A 25813-nucleotide genomic window follows, 5' to 3' on the forward strand; every position below is an offset into this window, starting at 1 on the left:
GCAAAGCTTTAGAAGTGTGTGTTGGACTATAGGCTCTGTTATTAATTTCTGTGGCTCTTAGATCACAGGTGCAACTCTGTATTCATGTTCTTTTAGTTCGGTGGTAGCAGCAATATCTTAACAGTAATAGAGGGGAGAAGTAATAGAAGATGTGATGCTATGTCAGGGCAGGTTGTTTATTTGAATGATCTGTTGTAACAAAGAATGCTTGTTAGAAAATTCAAATTAAATGTCACATGTTGAGGTGCTGAAATCTACCTACCAGGAAAAATCTTCCCTTTTACACAAGCTTCTTAAACTGAGAGAAGTGCAGAGAGTGGGGGAACAAGAAGTCAGCTAGGCCCATTAATCTTCTTTGGGTGGTAAAAATAAAGATGAAACTGCCATTTACTTCCTGGGATTTGTTTGAATGGTATGGAGTAACAGTGTAAAACACATTAAGCAGATCTGCCAGAAGGGAAGATAAAAACACTTTGGTAAGAGCTGGACAGGATTCTTTTACCTGACAACAGGATTTCTGCCCCGCTGCCCCCCCCCAAAAAAAAAAAAAAAAAAAAAAAACCAAAAAAAACCCAAAACCCAAACCTGCTGCCCAAAGAGCAAAGTTCAGAGAAACTGCTCAGCAGGTTGGGACAGCTCTGTGTCATCTTACAACAGAACAAACAAAACTGCACTTCCAAAATTGCCACCCTTCTTCCCATTTTCATTTTACTGAAGTTGAGTGGAATTAGCTAGTTAAGACCTGTTTAACACAGAATTACATTCTGATAAGTATGTAAGAAGCATCTCTACTTCAACACAATCTAATTCTGTTCTCTTTTCCAAGAGCAAAATAGCCCAGGTCTAATATTTCCTTGTCCTGCACTCTCTGCAGCAAATATTCCAGCACAGGAATAAATGGCTGTACAAAACCAGTGGAAAGGATTGAAAGGCTTGCCATCTGAAAAGTGGGTTTGAATAATGAATGGTCTTTTTTTTTTTTTTAATCAGTTGTCCCAAAACCAGTAAGTAGCAGTCTTTCTAAATAACCTTGCCCTTCAGCTGAGAGTAAGGATGATGAATAAAGGATATCTTTTTTCAGTTTTAAGTATTTGAAGATAAACTTTTGAAAAAATTAATAAATAGTAAATTCCTGAAAACAAACCAGCGAAAAATCGACAGTCTTCCATAACAACAAACAAAGCTCTAGGACAGAAAATCAGCTTGCTGTTCTTCTCCGTGCTCTGTTCTAGTTCACTGATTATAGATTTGTGTATTGAACATGTCATCTGAGAGACTCCGAACCATAAGCACCCTGATCTACTGTTTGCGCTCCCTCACCTTTTGGCTGGGAAGTGAAGTGCATGCACTCCAGCTTTTTTATAAATATAAGCAAGGATTGCTTAAAGAAACCAAAACCTCAGCTTACAAAAAACACCTACAGAAATCACTCTCCAGAAAAAATCCACAAAACCTGAATCCCCGGTACTTTTCTTCTCTGAGTAGTACCAGTGGAACAGATTTATGAAGTCTTACTTTTTCTGGTGAATAAGGAGTCATCTAATTTTGTTGCATTTAATTGATTTGACAGTGGGTGTTGCAGCATGGGGACCCAGTTGAAACACCTTGTGACTTCCATCTGCCCCCACTGCTGGATCTCTCCTTGGGATCTAGGGTATGCGTTTTGGTGGGGAAGGAGAGAGCTGGTGTGCATTCAGGTCTTGTCTTTATATGGAATATGGTCATACCTAAGGAAGAAGTTGTATGAAAAAGTTTAGTTATAATGCTTGAGGTAAAGCTGCCTTAAAGGTTGGATCTGAACTTGAATGTGCAGTGTCTGGGGTGTACTTTTGCTGACCTCATATTAATGTGTTCAGTTCTGTTATGAAAATATGTATGTATTTCAGTATAGTCCTATTAGACATCATCATTCCATGGATAAAAATCTTTGCCTTGTTGAAGCTAATAGCAAAATACCTACTAATTTTATTGGGTCATGATTCGTCTCCAGCTTATTCTGCATTTTACTGACACTAGATGGCCTTTAAGACTCATACTAGCTGGAAATTTGGCCAATGTCTAGCAATTCTTTTCTGTAGTGGCCTCATTTCAGGGAAAGTGTGGTCCCCTCTTCTATGCCTTTTTTGTTAATAGAAATTGAATTCCATGTGCCAGATAGTTATTCACTGGATTCAGTACTACTTGCTGGAATCCAGATGTGTTTTCCCTGCTTCATTCCTCTTCATCATCCTATATGTTATGTAAATATTTAACCTGCCATGTCATTTGCTGTGTACAGATAGTCCTCTGTTCTTTCAGCAGTTCTTACAGGACAGTTATTATCCCTTGTTACAGTTACAAGTAGGTTGGTTTTTTTTTTTCCCCCTTCTTGAGTCCAACATAGTGTCCATTGCAGAAGTGGGCTGTTACACGGACAATTCTCACATCTATTAAAGAATAAAGTGGTAGTATTGAGGCTGCAGGGATTAGCAGGAAATGGAGCTTATATGTAAATTTATTAAGCCTATATTTATTATTTCTAGGCCTTGGCTTTTCATGTGAGACACTATTTCTTCCTCTGCTGTGCTTTGGAAGCTGTCCTCCATTCACCTGGTACTGTCTCTTTCCTTGACTGTCTGTCTCCAATTCAGTCTGATGTGAAAAGTGCACTTGGGCTGCAAAACTTCTATAGAAATTTGATCTTCCTTTTTACTAGGAAAAATCCTAAGACATGTATTATTAATATTCCTTCAAGATTAGTTAAGATGAAGTAGAAGTCTAGGGAAAGATGAAGGCTCTCTGCAGATTTACATCTTCTAATCATCCTCAGTACAACATGAGTAGCTTGCAAATGCAGCTCTCCCACACGAATGTTTCCGAGTCAAGTTACAGGTATCTCCTCAAACCCAACGCACCTGCTAAGCTTGTGTTCTGACAGCCTCCCTGTCCTAATTCCCAACTTCCCTGTGACTGTGATAGCTATTTGTACAAGCAGATATTTTTAATAATACAAGACAAATAACGGAACAATGTCAAACTAGAAAACAGGGGAAACAATTACTTTCATTTTTCTAGTCTCATGTTAGTATTTTGGTTCAATGAGGTTAATATTTCTCTGTGCTGTGCTGCGGGTTGAAGGTACCTGGGAAGAATACCCAATGTTTCTGCAATACTGAGACCTGTTTAGGGAGACTACACCTTTGTTTTGCAAAACATGTAGTTTCTCACAAAGCTTTCGGTGTCTTTGACTACAATCTTACCATTGCCCTGAAGGTATCTATTACTCTGCTTTCGGTTCTGAGATCGTAAGAGAAGGGCTGCTCGTTCACCGTGTCATGTAATCACCTCCTCTTGTTGCAGCCTGACATTTGAACCACCCCTGCAGGCTTGAATTTAATTAATAAAAAAACTTCTGAGATGTGTTGGCTCCATTTAATAAAAAAAAAAAAGTCAAAGGCCAAAGGTTCAGCCTTCTCTGAGGCCACAGTCAAGGCTGTAATTCAGTTAAGGGCCTGTGCTGTCTCCTGACCTGAGCTCTGTCCCAGACCCATGCCTTGTCTCTGATTCCAGCCCGACTGTTTTCTACCCAGTTAGGATCTGTTGTGCTTCTGGGGTGTTGGGCAGCCTCTTGTTCCTCCACTTACTTGCTTAGCAGTTTGCTTTTATATATTCAGGTCATTTAAATATCTTCACAAGGGGCTCTGAAAGTGTTCAAATGCTCAGGCGCCTCTGAAGTCGAGACTAGCATAGACACTGAAGCATGTCAGGCAGTGGTATACCAGACTATAGTTAATTCCTAAATTTCATAAGAAGGGAGTGTGCTTCTGAGTGGTTTATAAATGCAAGAAGCCAAAGATTGAATTACAGACTAGAACTTCAATTTTCCATCAGTGTGTTTGTGCTTAAATATATGTAAGTAGCTTACATAACTATTTGCCAATACAATGAAGGCTGCTGCAACTTATTCTTAAGTTAGACTTGACATTTACAGATAGACATTTGGTTCTGACATAGCAAGGAGATTACAGTGTTTGTGTGAGATGGGAAGAAAAGGATTGCAGTAATCTTTTCTTGTTTTACAGCCTCATGTAGGAGGACAAAGATTGTAGTACGCTGCCATAGGAACATGGAAACCATGGGGAAATTGTTTGCAATGTTTTGAATAATGACCTGGTGTATATTATAATATTGTCGCACTGCCACTTTTGCCATGGATCCAAGTCTGTTGTGAGCCAGTGGGTAGGCACAGTTCTTGAAGGAGAAGTATCACTTGTGTGTGTGTATAGACAGTGGCAGTTTGAGTAAAATCAGGCATTCCAGTGGCGTGAAGGAAGAGGCCTGGCTGTTCAATAGAAATGCACATTTTGACTGAACTGACAAAGGCATTCTATTACTTGAATGTGTACATTCCTTGTTTTTTTTTCCCTTACAGAAGTCAGCCAGGAAATAGGGACACATTAGCATTAGAAACGGTATTGGCAAGGAAGGAAAAGGGCCAGAATGATTTATTTTTAACTTTTTATTTAATGAAAACCTGTAGATATTTTTTTCTTTTCTCAATATTTCATGTTGTTTTACTGAGGGCTTCAAATGAATAGTGCGAGGTCTTTGATCAATGGATCAGAAAAGGTTGTTTGGTTTCAGAGAAGGAAACATCCTTTTTTTTTTTTCTTTTTTCTTGGAAAGCTCCTTTGCGAGCTCTGATAGCAGGGCTTGTCAGGGGATCACCCAGACATTCTGTTGCAATTACATTAACAAACCCAGTACTAAGCTGAGAGTTTCCTCCTAACCTGCAGGACTGTTGCCTTACAAGTGTCTGAGGTTACTTCTCTGAAGAAAAACTCCCTTCCCTTCTTTGCTCTGGCTCAAAAGCAAGGCAGGGGTACCCTGAGCCAGAGGGTGGCAGGCAAAGCTCTTTTGTCCTGCATACCTAACAGGGAACCAGTTGTTTTAAACATGATTGTTTGCTAAAGTCAAAGCATAAATTTTCCCTATGTTAGGTCTTAGAGGGTTTGGGTGTGTGTTTTTTTCTTCTTTCCCAGCGGGAAAGATCCTTACGAACTTCTTATATAAAATTCAACAAAGTGGCAGGAGTCCCAGTTGGCGAATCCCAGAAGCAGTGAGCCAACTGATGTGGAAGCTGCATGGAGGTTTTGGTGATAGCTTGGTCTTGAGCTAAGACTCCTAGCCTGGTGCCGTTCTAGGAGACTTTTGTTTGTCTTGGGGCAGGGAGGGATTTTGTTTGGTGGCAGTCATCTGTGAGACTTGTTCTTTGGAGACTAGAGGACAGCGATGTGTTATTGCAGCATGTTTAGTTGGGGTATGGTTACTTCAGTGATCAAGCAACGTGGACATTGCTGCCTCTGTTTTTGGAGCTGGACAGAGACTACCTTATGAAAAAACACCCTGGGGTAAAGGTCTGGGGTTCTTGTACTAACACTATAAAACATCAGAGACTGCTGCTAGGTGGATGATGTAACTTTTCTTGCAGTTTTTTTCTGTTTGATATCTATAAAAAAAAAAAATTTGTACAGGAGAGAAGATGGAAATAGGAGTGTTAGCAAGAAGGCCAAGAGAGTGATGGCAGGAATGAAAAACAGACTGTAACAACTGTTGGAAACAAATTGTGAATATTAAAGAATCTTGTTACCTTGGTAATTTAGCAACAGTGCACTGCAGTGCAGAGTTGGGAATAAAAGTAGCTTGTAAATATGAACAGGTCAAGCCAAACCTGAAGCAAGGGAAACCTGTCCATAAATGTGATGTACCCCAAGGGAGCCTTACAATCTCTGTTAAGAAAACGGTTAATAAAAATCCTAGGCAGCACAACTCCAGGACTGACATGATACATCAGAAGTTTCCCTCCTGTAGCTACAATGCCATCTCTGCTGCAGAAGAACTTGTTAAACATGTTAAGTGCCTGGTGCTGCTGGGTGGGTACGTGAAGCCTCATGTTTGCTCAGAGTGGGTTCCCCTTTCATGTCAGGCTGAGGATGAGGACTTTTAAATCTCTAGGTGTCACAGATGTCAGGTTTGCCTTCGGGTTCCTTTCATAGATATTTATTAGGTCTTTTGCATTACAGAATACAGATAGAATTCTTCCTTTTTTTTTTCCTTTCTTTGTTTTCCACATTATTTCTTTACTTCGTCCCTCCTTGCTATCTTGCAGCACAGGTAAATTAGTGTTTTGCTCTCTAATGAAGATCTAGTTAGTTCACATACTTAAGGGAGTAAGAACCTTGAGATTATCCTGGAACTGAAGTCTTCCACAGAAAAATCGTTCATAGCTCAGAAAATTGCAGGTCAATTGTGTTCAGTAAATTAGCCTGTTTTACAGTGATTCTTAGCTGGCAAAAATACCACTAGCAGAGAATCCAATCAGAGGTGTTTTGTTTTCTCTATTCTGCTTTTGCTGTCATGTTGTGTTCTGCTTCTATCAGGAATAAATGAAATCTGTGACTGAGCCATTCAAGTAGCAGAAGTAATAGATTCTCACTAGAATTAGGGACATTTTGTGGAAGTTTCACTAAGGGATGTAAATTTGACTCTTTCCTTGAAGGATGTTTGTCTGCAGATTGTTAAGAGTTTCTGAGACTGCCTCTTGCTTCCAGTTCTTACAGCCTGTTTCAAGACAAAAACCAGACACCTTTGAACTGCAGAGGATTCTGGGCTGCAGAATTGTTCCTAAGTATCACTGCAGTGTCACAGCAAGCATCAGGACAGGCACCAGTGAGACTAGCTGCTGCTTCGCTTGTGTGCTTCCCAAGCTAGACATCTCGGAAACTTTCCTTGGAATGTAGTGGAAAGAAATAATTTTCCTTTAACTTATTTGAAAGAGGAGGCTACTTTTTACATAACACCCTAAAAATATGCTCTGAAATATATTTCTTCTACTTCACAGACCTTTCTGTGATTGAAATGTGTTTTAATCGAGTCCCTGTAGAAAGAATATTACCTCTACTGAAGAGGATGGGAAGATAATGTCCCATTTCCATTCTTACAGCCAAAAGACACTGAGTTGATTAAAGTTGCTTTGTATACCCTGCTAAAGCTGAAGAAAAACACTACCTCCTTTTAATGTGGAGATGCCAGAGGCTACATCATCTGTGATGGACAAAGGATTCTCTTGGAAACTCTGATTGCAAAATTTGCATCGTTGCATTCATGTTTGCTTTTGCCCTTCAAAATCTCAGGAAAAACAAGAAAAAAAGATGCCCTGAAGACACCAGTTAAGAGTCACAAAACATCATCTATAATTTAAGTCATTAATAGGCGTCTCCATTATGCTGTAATTATTTATTGATTTTTATATAGTATGACCGTTATGCACAGCACTCACTGAACTGATGTCATAGTCAGGAAATTTAAAAATCCTCTTGTGTGACCTATTTTCATCAGCAGAAGCCAATTATATAATAACAATGAGATTCTAAATTGTTATAAATGAAAAAAAAAGAGAAAGTGTGGGCAGAAATAATTGGTAGAATGTGTTGTTGTTTTTCCCCTGCACTCTGAAAAAATGTGTGAGCTAAACCCTACCCAAAAGCCTCCGTAATATTTCTATTTCTTTACAATTGCTCCAATTTCCCAATAGCCCATATAATCTTATATCCTGTCGCACAGAATGGGCATTACACAGATGCATCAGAGGACAGTTCAAAATCTGTGTAATGGAGATAACCAGTTTGTAGCAGCTTTTCTTGTTCAAAGCCAGCTATCACTGAGAAGCGGCAATTTTTTAGTCCCGCAGGCTGAATGTGAAGTACAGCCTGGAAAAAGGAGAAGGGCTGGTTTACCTACTAGTTTGTGGGGTACATAAGTTACCACTGGCTAAGTACCTCTTATTGACCATTTGAGTTTGACCCCAAGATTTTCACCCATTCTTGCTTCATATCCCATTTCTGCCATGACACCTACTGTGCCATCAAAACAAACAAACAAGAAAAGTTGGAGAGATATTGCAAGAGCTGACACTTTTAAAAATAAATAATGACAAATAGGGCAATTTTGAAGTTTTGTGGGTGTTTTTGTTGTTTGGTTTTTTTTTTTTATTTGGGGGCAGTTAATGAAACCATTTTTCTCCACTGGGCAGGAGATTTTGCAGTATTTCATGCATGTATGCACACAAATGTGCAGAGGAATTTTATGGGTTGTTGAATCAAAGTAAGCCTTGGTTCACTTTTGGAAATCTTAGTTTAATAAGAAAATGTGGGTTTGGTATCTAAAATTATATTGGGGAAACTATGAAATAGGATTGAATGCTTATGCAAAATAAAACCTGTTAATAAAGTTGACAAATTCCCGTCACCATAATTTGGAGTGGGGCAATTACGCTTTGTGAAGTTTCAATAGCCCTTGCTCATTGCTCCCACAAGTCTCTTGATGGATCATGTGGTTTTATAGAAACAAAGTTTGAAGGAGAAAGACAAGGCATAGCAATGATCTTTAATCAAATGAACAGACTTGAGGAACTTATAGGTCTTAGACTTGTGGGCTTGTTTTGCTTTCTCTTTAGGGTAATAGTGCTGTGACTAAAGCTACTCTATTGCTCTCTGAGGAGCCTGCACAGTAAGTACAGCCCAAGACTGTTGGCTGTGTAACTTCTAATGTGACTGTCATACACACTGACTTTTGATGCATATCTCTTGTAAAATTTGCAGACAGATCCTTTGGGGATCTAAGAAACATCAAAATAGAAGCAGAGAAGTAAAGTGCTGTCAGGGCAGAGGTAAAAGCCACTCCTCTTCTACCATGTATATAGGGCAAATATACGTTCCTTTACATTCTCTGAAAACTCAGATTCTCTCCTAGGCAAACACTACAGCAGTATCCTTGTGGGCTTTTACCTCCAGAAGCTGTCATTGAAGACAGATCTACAGGCCATGAAAGAGAGCACAGGATCAGCCATCCAGTGTCCTTGGGGAATGACAAATATATTTTGCTGAGGGGGAGGAGGAGGACAGGGATTGCTAGAAAGCACATTTTTATGGCAACTGAAGTAATGAACTCAAATGAAAAGAATAAAATAGAGGTTTAGAGTGGAAGTGCCATTTCGGTTTTAACTACAGTGTTGCACCTGCAAAGCTATAAATTAGAACAGGGTAGTTAGGTAGGAAGAAATAAAGCAAGAAAGGCAGAGTCCTTGGTAATAGGAAACTCGGAGGAGCCCAACCTCTAATAATTGAAGTACATCCCGCACTGGAGTTGTCTTGCCTATGCTCTCAGCTGGTAATTAACAGGGTTGGCAGAAAGATGCGAGGAACAACTTGTACAGGAAGGGGTGCACTTTCCTAGATCAGCAGGAAACTTATTTTTGCTAATGTTTAAATTCCTGGTTCTCCAGTCTTGAACTGGAGATTTGCAGCTGATTCCTATGGCATGTTTTTCCGAGAGTGATACTTGGAGAAATCTGTAGGTCACCATGCAGTCTTCTCTCCAGTAAACATTTCTTGTGTTTTTTACCTATGTTTTTTGTTGTTGTTTTGGTTTTGGTTTTTTTTTTTTTACCTTCAGCTACTCCAGGCCTCTATACCCATCTTGGCAACCCAAAGTTGTTGAGACCCTGAAATTCTACCATCTTGCTCTGCCGAGGTAGTGACAAGTCTGTGGAACTCATTGGCCTAATCAATCTCATAGTACCATCTTTTTTCCCTCTTCTGTTTTATTTTCTTGTGGATAGAGATTCCTTTTCAAGAATTCATGGAAGGCTGGGGGATGCTAGACTGAGAGCTGGAGAAAAAGACACAGAAACTGTTCTTAAAAAAAAAAAAAAGACTTGAAAAAAAGAGGAAAATTAATATGGGCCAATTGGTATTTTACTAATGGATTAAAGGCAAAGGATAAATGATGGGCAAATCCCACTGAACAGAGAGAGAATCCATTTCTTTTGATTTAGTGTTGCAGTAGATGGAACTGCAAGAGATTCAAATACAACCTCACTGACTTTTTGCTGGTCTGTAGTTCATTACTTCATTGCTAGTGCTCAGAAGTGCCCAGTCTGGCCAAGAAGATACCTATAAACATTAGAAAGAGGCTGAGTTAAGGAGCTGTTAAATCCCAGGAAGTAATGCACATCATTAGTTTAGAGCTTAGTGTGCTCTAGTATGTAACAAAATGCTCTATTTTTTCTAGAAACCACCTTTCATCTCAAAGCACCCTCATGTATTTCAATTGCTTTGGAGGCTATAGGCCAGATTTCCAGTTTGCGTGCATTCATGTAAGTCTCTCAAATGGGAGTGCTACGGCTATTTACACTTGGTGAGAACGTGTTCCTGTATATAAAGTACCAGCTCTATGTTGTCTTACAACTGATTTGTGGCTAATACACAATGAATGGAAGAAAGTAAGTGGAACAAACTGTGGTAGCCAGTATTATCTGAATATCTGTAGTGCTATAGGTAAAATTCAATGAGCTGAACTTGGTCAACTTTTGGCTGTTTTGTTGGGTAGCTCACAACCTGATGCATATAAGGATGAATGCCTATCAGACCTGCTTCCTTACTGTGGCAAAACAGAAATACTTCCCTAGTTCTAATATTACAAATAAAGCATGGGCTACTCAAGGTCAAGTTGTTCTTGTCACAGAAAGCTGCTAAGTATCTTGTAAGTTGATGCAATTATAGAACTGATTTCTAGTAAATTCCTACAATCGCTTTCGTTCTGAAAAATGCTAAGTCACTGTGCAGACGGGGTCTAAATATTTTGAAGGAACAATGAGGGGGCTTCAGTGTGTTTCTGGCTAGAATTTGTCATCTGCTGCTGCTGATTGATTCAGGAAGGCTGTGTCTGAATGACTTGTAGTCACCTCATGATACAGCACTTATTTTGCTTGTGTGGGAAGGGTTACAATCCTGTTCCTAATCAGATAACCGTGCATCAGTTCTCAACACAGCTTGATCTCTACTAACTTTTCAAGTAACTGAATGGAGTGTCACAAAATAAGCATTTGTAGTTTGTTAGACTTTTCCCCTTTCCTCACCCCAACCTGGTGTAACACTCCTGCCTAGTAATTCTGTCCAAATATGGCCTGAGATTTATGAACCTGATTCATAATAGCTGTTCAGCTTTATCTTGCAACACATCATGATAGAGCAATAAACAAGAAACATTTTTTGTATTGAAAGGGGCATTTTTTAAGGCAGAATTTCTGTTCTAAAATTTGAGTAGGACAGATAGTTCTTTTCCAAAAATGCCTAGAGATTATAAGTATTAATGTATTTCATATCTCTTTGCAAATATGGTATCTACTCCATGGCAACATCTTCCACTTATTTACTCAGAATAGAGCCCAAGACATATCCATCTATTTTGTCATCCCAGTACACTTGCCTGCAGTAGAGAGATTTCTTAGAAGCCTCACATGCAGCAGGGCCTCACTGTCCTTCCTTTGTGAGAGCTAACGGGATCACAGCCTGGGATCAAAATGCTGCAGTAAATCAATAATCACAAACTTGCATTCATAAATCTCTGTGTGGAGAAGAACTGCATAGGGGCCTCTGTGCAGGGTCTTATAGATAGGTCTCATTCATAAAAGATTTTGACGACTTATTGTGGTAGAGATATTATTTATTTTGACAGACTATCAGTGCTATGGTGAGCAGCCTTTATCAAGCTGTTTGTGCTGAGCTTTCTGGAGATAAGACATGCGCACCTGCCCATCACATTGCTACAACTTCTCCTTCCATCAGCTCCATTCAATATAGTCTTTATATTAGTTCTCATGGAGTAAAACAAAAGCAGGGAAAAAACCCATCTATCATTGCGGTGGAAGGAATTGCTGAGAAAAGTGAGAGAATAGTTTCTTTTGCCTGGTCTCCTTGAAGAATTCAGATAGCAATGTATATTTCTTTTCAAGGGATGAAGATCTAATGTGTGAATGCTTTTTTCTGTGGCACTTCATCTTTTACGGCAAAGGGAGCAGATTTACAGGGACAACTCATGCATGGATTAGGTTCACTTTTAGAAGTAAGTAAATATCTTGTGTTCAGATGTTAGCTGCCTCTTCGTATCTCCTCTGGTCCTCTTAACTCTTCTTGTAGAGCTGTTTCCATTTAATTCAGAGACTACTTTCAAATTATTTGCCTTGAATCTTCCCCAAATTATTCTCAGCTGCTGGAAAGCAAGCAGACAATGTTCCTCCCATGCTTGCTGTATCTCTGGTCAAAAGCTTTTCTCATTGGGTTGCAATGCCAGATTTATTTCATCAGGGGGTCTTGGTTGGTCCTGTTCTCTGCGCAGCACGTTGGCAGAAATAGCAGGTGTACTTCCTATGCTATGTGTCAGAGTGCCTCCCGTATTCGAGGTGTGCTCTTTGTGGAGATGTAGCTCATCTCTGAGGGCAGCAATAACAAACCTGGTGTGACCAAGTACAGGTCAGTGCTACTTGTGGCACTGCTGTAACAGCTTGCTGGAGCACATTGCAATAGATCATCCTTTCTTATCTGCTCTATTTTTCTTGAGGAAATAAATCACTTGGTTGTAAGTGAGAAGCCATGTGGCTTTGACACATACTCACTTCCCTTTTCTTCTTAAAGGGAAAAGGACTCTTCTTATGAAGAGATGGGACAATGCTGTGCCCTTGACTTGCTATTGAATGTGGAAGTGACTTAAAGTAGGATAAAAGATGCATTTATGATGTGTGCAAACTGCAATGCTTAAGCTAATGTGTTTTAAAACTGGAATGTACATAGGGCAAGTTGTACTTGTTACTCTGTGACAGTGAGCCCTTGACTCGGGTCCCGTTACAATTCACTTACCAGAGAACATGCATGAAAAGTACAATTTTTTACCTAAGACTATTTGCCTAGAAGACAAAATCTAGTAAGTCACAGCAAATGGAATGTCATTTTGGTTTCTTTGGAAATTTTTGTGTGGGTGTAACCCTTGAAGTTCTAGAAGTTTATCTCCCACTGTGATTTCCCTGCTTAGTTCCTGGTCTGGATCTCTCCAAGGACTTGATCTGAGACCATCTGGGAACCTCAGGTCCAATAGTTGGTGAGCATTAGATGAAAAAAGCCAAAGAATCTAAAAGACTCTGGCACTGTAGTCACTGATCACCTAATGTACAGAAAAAGGAAAGGGAAAGAGAAAATAATTGATTACTGCTGGTGTTACCTAGGTTCCTGATAAATGTAGGGTTTCTTTATCATCTGAAATGTAATCTCTACAGTCTCAAGCACTTTTTTTCTCTACTGAAAGTACTTTTACATGGCAAGGGTATCCATTTACTCCCAAATTATCTGAGTCTGACCTGCCTCTCTTGTCCAGCCTTTCATTACTTCTCCAGATTTGCCATGTTCAGAGTCGAGTTTCCTTTCCAAATGGAGCACCGCGCTCAGAAGATATATAATACATCAGAAACATCAGGCTTCTAGGATTCATTTTTTGATTTTGGTTTTATATTTTTTCCGCAAACTCTTACAGGGATTGTGTTCTTATTCCCCAATAAATCAAGTGATCACCACCTGAACAGGATCCTCATTACTTGAATGCTGCTTGCAGATGGTTTTGTTTCTTGAGTTAGTGTAGCTTCTCTTTGATATTTTTTTTGTTTGTCAGTTTAAATCATGTCACTTACAACTACAGAAATCACTTTTTTAGCTTAAAATGCTGTTTGAAACAGAACAAATCTTGATTTGAAACAATCAATCTTGATTTCAGTATGCAAGTTCTCTGGAAGTAAATTAGAGCATGTCCATGCAGTCATGTGCAGAGTCACGTTTCAGAAGCAAGGATAAGCTATGCCCTTGCTCACACTTGGTGAAGCATGAATCAACTTGGGCCCCAAAGCTTTATCACTGTTTTATTGGTAAAACCCTGTCTTAAGTCTACCTGAGTAGTAGGGCTCACTAGTATAGCAGTCACATCAGTCTGGGATGTGGGTTCAAATTCCATGTTTGGAATTGGCCCTAAATCTTTATGTGAATCTAACCCCTGTGATTCTGTAAAGATCTGGTTTTGTACCTACTGATTCCAGCACGTATCTTTTCCTTTAACTGATCTTTGGTCTTTTTCTTTTAATTGCTTTTCAATATTAGTCAGAAGAGGAAAGGAATAATTACAGCTTGCTGAGAACTTGCTGAAAACTTGCTGAAAATCTACTGTAATTAGATATTTTTTTTTTAAAGGGAAAATTGTTAAACTTTAAGTGCTCTTCTAATAATGTTGCCTGTGTGGTTTTCACAAATCAGAAAATTTTAGAAGTCAAAGTAGTAAAATTATAACAAACAGCTATTTCCTGGGGTTTCATTATTACAACATTGGGACATAGTTTACAGACCCAACTGCTGCACAGTTTAGCTTTGCTGACCCTAAAAGGCAGAGGCAGGCTGCTTCAGAGGGTCTGCTGGATGTAAGGAAGTTGGGTGATGATGGGAGCTTTTCAGGAGTGGCATTTGTGCCAATTAGCTGGGTATAAGCAGTGCTTTGTTTCAGTGTGTAAAGATGAGTTACTGTGATTTAGCTTTTTCTTTTTTTTGATGGACTCTTCTCTGAAAAGCCAGGTGAACTCTGTTGCTTTAACTGCAAAACCTAACAGACTTATGTAGCAGTTCTAGTTTCAAAGTTCGTTTCCAGAGTTCTATTTGTGAGATTTCACTATGCTCTGGCATAGGCTGTGGAGCTAAATCACTTTACCTCTGTGTTTATTGCCATGGCAGTGTGTCACGGGTTTGGAGTCTGCACTACCTTGTGGGATTCCTGTTTCTGATAGCTAACAAGTCCTCTCTGTTCCCCTTTTCAGTTGTTATGTTTGTAATAGGTGAATAAAAAAGCAGGACGTGTGAAATAGTTAAAATCGAGCCTCTTCAAGAAGTATAGTGGAGGGAGAAGGGGAGAAAAAGCTGCTTGTATTCAGATGCTTGAGGCAGTCCATGTTTTATGTTGGTGTATCTGCATACATGCGATATTTGAAATACTGCTCTGTGTTTATCTTCGATCCTCCTTATGTATTTATAACATGAGGAACCCCCTTGTATACCTCTATTTCTGTCTTTACATTTAGGAATAAATTAGGTTTTACTGCTTTTTGTTACTTCAGAGTGTTAACAGGAGTAATGTGTATTTTAAAGGACTAAAGAGCCAAGACACTTCACTAGGCAGACAAATATTCTTTTTATTAAAGAGATACTAGTCAATAAGTAAATTAATGTCTTTGCAAGAATTAATTTAGTAATGGACAGACCTATGAAATCAATCAGTCTAAGTGCTAGTGACAGACATCATGTCTTATACACTCGCTGTGGGTTGCTTGACTCATGCTTGAAAGTGTTGCAGCTTCATTTGGGACAGTATTTTGTAGTCAAGAATATCTTACAGTGAAATAGATTATTATTTTTTTAAAGTTCCCCCTGTCTTAATTAGTCTGAGAAATAGTTGTTTTATAATTGTCTAGTACTGAGAGTCTCTTTGTACAGCCAAAGGCTGGTCCACCCTTTTCTTTGAGTTATCCTGTAGCCATCATAAATGTGTCAGCTCCTTTTAATCCTCTTTTGCAAACTGCTTGCTCTGTTGTTTTGGTTTTTTTTATCCCTTTCATTGTTTTCCTCTGAACTCCTTCTGATTCATAACTATCTAGTTAGATTGTTAAAAATTAGTTCACTAATAAGCATGTAGCTTGACTGCTGGAGCCTGGAAATTTAACTCAGAGTTCAGACACAAATTGGGACCTTTGGCTTAAACTCATGCATGAAGTTAAGTCTGTATTATGGAGCTGATTGCACTACATAACTTTCCTTCAATCTTAAAGGCAAACTAAATTTTATATGAAATTTTCTTTAAAGAACAAAATCAGTTTTGAGAAATTTCCAAATGCTTTCTTGAAAATGTCCGTGTTTTCCTATCAGCTGCAGTGAATTAGAGAATTCCTGCCTATATCTGGTCCCAATGTACATAAAAATAGTATGCACATATGTCTCTCTCTCTAGGAATACATACATATATGTACATACACTGCTTTATTCCATTATCAAGTACCAGTTTTTCCTCTACTGAAAATGTGTAGGCTAGCTATTTGGATTATTTTGTTCCAGATGTCTTAGCCTGTGACTTTCCAAATTGCATTTTGCTGGTAATTTCTCTCATGTTTCTAATCCCTCTAATCCTGGAGATTTCATTACCATGCTGTTTACTGTCTTCCTGATCATTATTAGAAGTATTAAATGCAACTAGCAATGATGCCTCCAAACCTCATATGCTTTTCATGTAATATTATCTTTTGTTTGCACTTCTTAAGCCATCTTTTACTCTGTAGAGTAGACCTCATCTCCAACCTGATAAGAATTAATTGAGAGTAAATTTATGCAACACAGTTTTAAATCTCTAAAAGCCACACATTTTAAATCTGCTAAGGGCCTCCATCTCCTAATTCTGTTTTGTCAATAAAAATAGTAATGCAATCAACTCAGTCTCAAAGAATCTGCCTGTTACAAGCTCATTCTCTTTTCTTCTAGAATTTGAGCGTTGTGGGTTCTGCTGGTTCATAGACAATTTGTACCTGTTTGTGGCAGTCTGCTCAAATTAAAAACATGAAGCTATGCCTCAGTTCTCTAATAACACATTTTTCCAAGATCAGAATTCTGTTATGTGTTCTAAAGCTAAACTACAATTATTAGCTGTGCCAGTGCATAAAATGGCATGTTGGCGGGTCTCTGGACTAGTCAGGAGAGTTACATGGAGAGGATAGAGGCCTCCACAAGGAATACAGGAATTTGACTGTCTTCACTTCTGATGAAATAAGAGAAGCCTGGTCTCTGAAAGTATTTTCCCAAAGCAGCAGATGAATTTCAGCAATAGTTGCAAGTTGACAGGAACAATGTGAAATGCTCAGAAACTCTTATAAAAAGATCACAGGGAAAATTTTATTCCTGCTCGTGGGGACTGGCACACCCCTCTCCCAGTCGTGTTTGCCAGAACTCTCCTATGACACTGGCTGTTACTGGTTTGTGAAGATCAACTTACAGAAGGCTAGTGTTTATTTTTGAGGCCTCTTGCTGATGGTCTGTGGGGTTATTCTCTGTTCATGCAGTGGATGGCTTGTATCCTTTGGCTGCTTCAATAGGAAGAATTTCAGAACTACTGTATGTGAAAATATTGATTGGGAATTCAGTTTTTCCTGCCTCCTTGCTTAAGATGTAGCTATGATTGAGTTGTCTGTTTCCGAGAAACACGCCACAAAGAACCACGATTTTTTCACTGTAGTGGACTGATTTTTGAATTCTTGATAAAATGTGAAAAAACATCTCAATTCTGACTGGCTTTACTTTCCACTGAAAAGCATTTGTATTGCTATAATACCACGTTTCTCAGGACAAGATTTTAATCAGCAGTATCCGTCATAGGGCAGGAGAAAATGTTCTTTTCAGGTCTTGATTTTCTAACCAGATTACACTGAGTTGGTGGGGATTTTTGTCTCCTTTTCCAAATCTGGATGTCTTCAGATGTGTTGGATCAGTCAGAGACCTAGAAGCAGGCAGTCAGGACAAGACAAAATTACTGTTTTCTTTGTCAGGGTCACTCTATTCCAGTTATACGCTTCCTAGACCCATTCCCCTTCTCACAGTCACAGGCATCCATTGCTAAACTGGAGGGGGGAATCTGGCTGTTTTGTCGTAGCATGCACATCATTCACATTGAACAGCCATGGAAGCGGTAAGACATCTATAATTGGTTCATAAGACTGATCAGAACACATAGCAGATGTAATCTTCCATAGGATTCGACCAAAGTAGATGTGAAGAAGTCCTCCACAACCTTCCATAATGCAGTTTCAGGCCTTTTCTTCTAGATTAACTGGTTGTTAAGAAAGGTTAGAGGCAAAGTACAGAAAGGAAGGAAAGCACTGATCTACCCTATTGCCTCTCTTTGCAAACTACAACTAAAATCTCATCAGGGTTGCAATTCATCTTAAACATTTTTTTTTTCTTCCTCCTTTGCTTTTCACTGACTGCGTTTGTTTAGACATTTCATCTTGTATAGAGACTCTAGTTTGAGTTATCTTCATTTGTAAATTTGGAGATGAGGTGAGCTTTTTGAATAATCCGTGTGTTACCGCACTGTAAAATTAAGATGATAGAGGTGGGTTTTGTTCATATCTTTGTACACTGGTTTAACTAGAGCTTATTAATGCTAATTAGAGAAAATCTGGTTTCATTAAAGCAAGTAGTGATAATATGCAGTTAGTTATTGACCTTTTGGGATAGCAGTAATTTCAGAAGAGAATAGATTAATTTTTAAAGAGCTTCTGATACCCCACAGTGCAAAATTTTGTTTCAGGCTCTACATTTGCCTGGGTTTGCTGCTGCTTTTGTTAACACAATTAAAATGTTGTACTCCAAATAAAGAATTCTGGTTCTCTAGCTGGTATTGTAGCATATCCCAATTCTTAAATTCTTCTGGACAGGAAGGGAATGGCAATGCATGCCTGCGTTGTTTTAGAAGCACTGTACAAGGCTTTTTAAACTTTCCCTTTCATGAAATTGCTCGCCAGGGAACTTTTTTCAGGTTTCTTTTACACTTAATTTATTTACAGCTTTTAAAGTATAGATATTGGTGTTCTCAACAATGTAAAAACTATGGAAAGAAATTAGTATGGTTCCTAACATTAGCTAAGCATATTGCTTACAGTCCTCAAGGGAAATTCTTTGAAAGAATTATCTTTTTTTTTTTTAAAGGTTCTGTGGGAAGAAAGCAGTGTATGGAAGAGTCAACCAGAGATTGACTTCAGTTCAAATGAGGTACTGCTTTGTGACTTACAGGAGTTAAAGCCATAGGAGATGTCAATTTTTTAAGATAAAACACTGTTACAGTTTTTTATATGCTACTGGATTTTGTGTGTTTGAAAAAAGTTTCTATATTTTTGTCATGTTTTCTTTTGGTGTTCCAAGTGAATTCAGTGAGACTTCTGTTTATTTTTAAATGTTTGTATTAGAAACATGTCTGACTTAAAGGTAAGCATTCTACTAATGAACACAAAAATGCAGATTGCAAATGTTTCCTAAATGCAAAGGATTCAAACTGTTCCTACAGATATCGACATTCTACCATGTCTGGGATAATAGATGAAATACTGTTTTGTCGTGTTGCAATAGTTACATCAAAATGTCCCAGAATCACCATAATCCAGAGTGTATATCTCAGAGTTATATCAATGTTACATTTAGTTAATTTAACTTATTCATACTTAGAAGCCTTACCTATAAATGCTAATATGACCAGGACAATTTGTTATAGTGTGTGTTTTTTGAGTTCCACTTCATCTTGCTAGATTGAAAGGTATCAATAGGAGGCAGAGCGCCATGGGGATGGCACCATAAAATACAATGCTGATGGCTTGGTAGAAACACAAGATAGTCTTTGAAATATGCTAACTATGTTCACAGATTCCTTCTTTCAGGCTTTGTCTGTATTCATCCTCAGAGCTTTAACTAGTTGTATAGATTTTAAGCATGGAATTACTCCTTTAGTTTCTGTGCTCCAAATACTCCTACTGTCTTAATTCAGCCTTCCCAAACTTTAAAATTAACTTACTCTTCAATACTTCCAAACCTTAAAATGGCTATTTAAATAGGTCTGCACCTTTTGTCAGTTTGGGTTTGTTTCACCTGTTTTTGGACAGTACAAACTTGGAGTGGATGTTAGTCTCCATAGACCTAGAGGTTATGGCTCTGCATGAAAACAAGGGAAAGACTGCAATTCAGTGTGAGTGGATATTGAGCCAAGCTTAATTTCATTCTCTCTGCAAGTCTGTAGACGCAGTCTAGAGCAGCAACCAGTGGATATATTCCTTTATTCCATTATTCATTTGTTTCAGAAGTTTGTTTTTATTTTAATGCCAACCCCCCCTAAGTCTTCACTACAAAACAGGATGTTAAGATGAACTCCTGTACATGTCTCAAAATACTTTGGAAAGCTGTGTCTCTCAGTTATTTTGGCCTTTTTATTTTTTTAAACAGGTAAATGAAAAATGGCCTTTACAAAACATTACTATGCCCCTTCTTTAATTTTAGCCTTTGTGGTGGGTTGACCCTGGCTGGATGCCAGGTGCTCACCAAAGCTGCTCTATCACCCCCTTCCTCAGCTGGACAGGGCAGAGAAAATATAATGAAAGGTTCCTGCGTCCAGATAAGGACAGGGAGATAACTCAGCAATTACCATCATAGGCAGAACAGACTTGACTTGGGAAAAAATTAATTTAATTTATTGCCAATCAATTCAGAGTAGGATAATGAGAAATAAAAACTAAATCTTAAAACACCTTCCCCCCACCCCTCCCTTCTTCCTCAGCTTAACTTTACTTCTGAATTCTCTACCTCCTCCTCCCCAGAGGTACAGGGGGGATGGGGAATGGGGTTGTGGTCAGTTCACCACATGTTTCTGCTGCTCATTCCTCCTCAGGGGGAGGACTCCTCACACTCTTCCCCAGCTCTAGTGTGGTGTCCCTCCCATGGGAGACAGACCTTCACGAACTTCTCCAATGTGAGTCCTTCCCATGGGCTACAGTTCTTCATGAACTGCTCCAGTGTGGGTCCCTTCCATGGGGTGCAGTCCTTCAGGAACAGACTGCTCCAGCGTGGGTCCCCCACAGGGTCACAAGTCCTGCCAGGAAACCTGCTCCAGCATGGGCTCCTCTCTTCACGGGTCCTGCCAGGAGCCTGCTCCAGCATGGGCTTCCCATGGGGTCACAGCCTCCTTCGGGCATCCACCTGCTCCAGCGTGGGGTCCTCCACGGGCTGCAGGTGGATATCTGCTCCACCGTTAACCTCCAGGGGCTGCAGGGGGACAGCCTGCCTCACCGTGGGCTTTACCAGGGGCTGCAGGGGGACAGCCTGCCTCACCGTGGGCTTTACCAGGGGCTGCAGGGGGACAGCCTGCCTCACCGTGGGCTTTACCAGGGGCTGCAGGGGAATCTCTGCTCTGGTGCCTGGAGCACCTCCTCCCCCTCCTCCTTCACTGACCTTGGTGTCTGCAGAGTTGTTTCTCTCACACATGCTCACTCCTCCTCTCTCCAACTGAAGTTGCCATTGTGCAGGTTCCCCCCCCCCCCCCCCCCCCTTCTTAAATATGTTATCACAGAAGCACTGCCACCATCAATGATGGGCTCGGCCTTGGCCAGGGGTGGGTCTGTCTTGGAGCTGGCTGGCATTGGCTCTATCGGACATAGGGGAAGTTTCTAGCAGCTTCTCGCAGAAGCCACCCCCGTAGCCCCTCTGCTACCAAAACCTTGCCACGCAAACCCAGTACAGCCTTTTGTCTTGATATAGTTCTTCACTATAAGGGTGGTGAGGCACTGGAACAGGTTGCCCAGAAAAGCTGTGGATGCCCCACCCCTGGGAGTGTTCAAGGCCAGGTTGGATGGGGCTTTGAGCAACCTGGGCTAGTGGAAGGTGTCTCTGCCCATGGCAGGGGGTTGGAACCAGATGATCTTTAAGGTCCCTTCCAACCCAAATCATTTTATGATTCTATGATATCTGCTTCTTCTTCATAGTTATAATATATGTGTAATATATTTTAGCAGGTCTTGATATAGCCCCTATGATATTACTCAAGTAAATGGAAAAACAGCTTATAAGAAACATGAAAAAAAAATTGTTTACATAAATAACTGCAGAAAATATTTGCAAAAGCTAGAAAGGGTAGAGCAATAACGCTGTAAGATATATCTGTGCCCATATACATCAGCTCATCAAGATATTTGAGCATAAGAACAGACGAATGTATAGAGTAAAACCAAAGGTCCAGCTAGCTTAGTATCCTTTTTCTCAAAGGGAAACCAATATCAAATCAGTGTAAGAACAGAGTAAATCCATAATAGTGGTGTCCAGGGATGGTCACCCAGACTCCAACAACTTGCAAAATAGTTGCCTGGAATTCAAAAGTTCTCAGTGGATTTTTCTTCCATGAGTTTCTACCTGGCTGTCTAAAATATGTCATTTAAAATTAATAAAGGCTTATGAGATTTATGTTAGAGTGTATGCACACTTGAAAGTGATAGGAGTAATTCACTGCAGTGTATACATATTTACCATGGTCTTTCCCAAATTTCTTTTTATGAATAGTTAATCCCTGCATTTATAATTTAGGAATGACAAATGGGCAGGTGATGATGCATGAAACCATTTAATTCACCAGGTCAGAATTATGCTGTAGTTTCCCTAGGCTTGTTATTTTCTTCATATCTTCCATCTATTTTCAGATCAAGAAGGTCATGCATGGAATCTTTTTGTGTGGACCATGTTCTGTGGTGTTAATTAGAATGAGCACATACAACAAGCAGGGTAATTTAGCTTGTATGTACAGTTTGAAAGCAGATTTTTAAGCAAATGACTGCATTTTTTTGGCATGGAAATCATAGGAACATATGGCCATGTGACTGAATGTAAAAGAGCTAATTTAGTCTGTAACTTTTCTGACCTTGTCTTAGAATTAAGGTGAGAAATAAGTCATAGGTTTGCATATATTAAGGCCATAAATGACTGCTGTGATTATCTAGTCTGACCTTTCATATTAACATGAGCCATTGAACTCCCCCGCATGCTGGCTTTAAATCCAACACTTTTGCTTGAATTAGACTAGGTATTATGTTTAAACCTATCCAATCATGATTTCAAAGTGTGTAGTGATGGAGAATCCCGGGTAAGCTATTAATGCCTCTTACCATAACAAATGTATCTCTTGTTTCTTATCTGAATATGCTTAGCTTCAGGTTCAATTATTTCAGCCTTGTTCTGTCTTTACTTACCACATTGAAGAGCTTTCTTTGCCATCAAATTTGGCTCTCCCTGCAGGTCCCTACACACCATGATGAGATCGTCACTTACTACGCTTCTAGGATAAACGACTTTTTTGAATTTGTAATTCAAAATCTTAAGTAGGTTTTTTTTTTATCCCTTTCTAAATCTTTTTGATTTTTCCACATTCTTATTAAAAGCTGAGCATCAGAATTGTGTGTAGCATTCCAGCAAGGCTTTCTCTGTAGACAAGCACAAACTGAAATACCTCTTTACGTCTTAATATTTCTCTGCCTTAGAGTATGTAGCTCTTTCAAGCTGTCGCAGTGAGTCTGCACTCAGTCTCCCATTTTTGAATGTCTGATACATGCAAATGGGTATGAAAATTCTGCTCTTAGCTACAGCTTCACTGCTAAAGAAAGATAGGCATAATTCATTGCCTTTATTCAAAACTTCAAGACATTAGAAACCCATACCAACATCTGAGGTGTTTAAAGATTTGCTGTATCTATGGTTTTGGTCACAGGTCTACAACTGTGTTGCGAAAGATACGATCTTGCCAGACTCTTTTGAAAGAAGGCAAAAAGGGAACTAAAGGAAAGGAGATGTGAAAAAAGTTGGTAGCAGGGATGTAAGTTTCATACACTGATTAAAGTTTGGCAAAACATGATGGAGATAGTGATACCATCTGCTCTCTTTGTCTCCATTTGTTTACATCCTCTTAGGATCAGTGAAAGCTTGATATCCTGGTCAACTTTGGGACAGCACTAGATGGTAGATTAGTGGCTTTGGTAAATTTTGCTCCTTTCAATCCTGTTCTTTTCATCTTTAGTGTCAGATTAAGGATCGCAAAGCAGGGATAAGGGGTGAAAAAGCCCACTTTCTCCGTATTTTGTTCACATGTTAAACTTCATTTCTGCCCTCCTAGTGTTTCTGTATTGACTTGTATTCCTCTCCTCTGTCATTCACTGTTCAGAGTCTGATTGATTGGAGTCCTGGACTGAAGTCAGCTCTTAGGGGACAGGGCTAGTTCCAACTCAGTCTTAGGGCTTGCTGCTTTTAAAACCCATGCTATGTTACAGACAACAGTGATCTTTTAGCATGTTGAGTCATGTGGAACAGGGGTTCTGCATGGCAGGCCATGTGGTTGCTCTGATAGTTACTTTTCTGAGTCTCATCTTGAGCCCAAGAGCTGCCCTTTCACAGATAGTTTTCTACTCAGTCTGTCCCATAGTGTTTCGTTTGCTACCTTAGCTATGTTTCACCACTTGTCCTAACTTCTGCTCTGATTCCTTTCTGTGACATTTCATCATTTACCTCTCCATGTTTTTGTCAGTTATAGTCTTCATGGTAACAACTTTATGGATAGCATTTTCTCAAGCTATTGGACAACATTTTTAAATAATAGGTGTTTGGCATTCGCACTTGCAACTGTCTCTTGACAATTATAATTCAACAGTTAAAATTTTGAGACTACTATAATTGGATGGATTTTAATTAATTTATTGCCGGTCACATACTGTTTGATATAATCCTGGTTTCTGGCTGTATTCAACTACTCTTACAGGCTAGAGTAAAGCTTAGATTGGATACAACAGAAGGAAAGTAGGCTTATGGCAAGGGCTTCTGAAAACCTTCCATCTTAAAGAAAGTGTAAGTGGCTAGAACTGTTGTTTCATTTAAATGGCAAACACAAGAAACTGTAATAAATACAGATTACCCAAATAAATCAAAGTCAGGATTCTTCTGTTGAAGTGCAAATCTGCTGTCATAAAAATGCCTATAAAATTATCTAATTTCCACAAGCAGGTTTTCTATTGAATAATGATTTATCCATCTAATGTTTCTCCAGAGATCTTAGCTAGCTGCAAGAGCAGATCTCTTGAATAAAAATAAATCCGTACTGGTTTTAGTTTCTGCAGAAAAGGGTGATATTGTTCTCCAAAGTTGTTATGAGAATAAATGTTTTCTTTCTATTGTACTTTTGTTTCAGGAAAAAAATGAAATGTTAGAAGCAGGTTTCACCATGCTATTTGATAAAACTATGTCAGTTTACTCTGGAAACCAGATGATCTCTTCCATGCACAGTGGAAGCCAGACCTCTGGAATGTCATCAAGCAATTACGCAGTTCTTGAACTCTTGATCTTGGCTGTCATCTTTAAAAAATGGATGGCTTACTGTTATTGGACACATTTTCATTTTGGAGGCAAGGTTCTCCTAGCTTATGCCATCTCCCAGAGCCTCCTGGCCACCTCCTGTCTGCACCCTCCCTGCTGCACAAAGTCCACCTGTGCTTTTCAGTAACCAGAGGGGCTGCTGGACACCCTGAAATCCATAATGTGTTCATGGCGTTTTGAACTCAGTATATTCAGCTGTGTGGTCCACAGGTCGTTAGCTGTCATATATTCGTTTATGTAATTGTTTCATCTCTGCAGGGTGAGAGGGATATTTTAGATGTTCTGTAAAGTGTCCACTTATAATCGTGTTCCTGAAAACGATCAGACTGAGTAAGACTGCTCTTTTCTTTCAATCTACCATTTTCCTCTCCTGTAAAGAATATTGTATAAAATAAGAGGCAGGTAATTGTCTGGGTTTGCTACTTGAAACTGTGATATTTATTATGCAAGTTCACATCATTCTTACTGAGTGACTGAGGGAAGGACAGAAAAGTATGCTGAAATGAAATCACTGAATGTGCAACTAATAGTTGTGCTTAGGAAAAAAGCATGGTTGTAGGCTTGAGCTGTCTGCTATTGCCTGCAATAAAAAATAAAGGGCAGTCTTTCTTAGTTGTGTTTGCGTTTTATTTTTTGTCTCTCTATTATTCTCCTGGTGTTGACAGTGTACATTGTAATCCTTTTAGTAGACTTCTGACTAAATGCTTAAGTAAAGGTTTTACAGTCTGCAAGTGGAGACAAGAATGAGTTAATCAGGATATTTCATTGCTCAGCAAAGCAGTAGGTGTGCTTCAAAATGATTATGAGGAATATTGGTGGCATGTTAAGTTTCTGGGCTTTTGAAAAGAGGGAAGGAAGCCTGAAGATTCTAATGAAAGCGCTAAATATTCTGCCAGGTATCATCCTGCCATTTTATTCAACAAGCTGCAAAC

General features: G+C 39.3%; 1 long non-coding RNA gene across 1 annotated transcript in view; it reads left to right on the forward strand.

The window, feature by feature from the left end:
* Positions 1 to 24997, forward strand: part of LOC148054774 (uncharacterized) — a 44110-nt gene extending 19113 nt beyond the window's left edge. The window contains exons 2-3 of the long non-coding RNA XR_015706811.1: positions 18648 to 18710; positions 24697 to 24997. This is a non-coding gene — a long non-coding RNA (uncharacterized LOC148054774). The remainder of the gene's footprint in view (positions 1 to 18647; positions 18711 to 24696) is intronic.
* Positions 24998 to 25813: the final 816 nt, after the last annotated feature.

This window comes from Nipponia nippon, unplaced genomic scaffold (assembly GCF_047370975.1).
Source record: "Nipponia nippon isolate SJK-2023a ecotype South Korea unplaced genomic scaffold, ASM4737097v1 scaffold_3, whole genome shotgun sequence".
NCBI lineage: Eukaryota > Metazoa > Chordata > Aves > Pelecaniformes > Threskiornithidae > Nipponia > Nipponia nippon.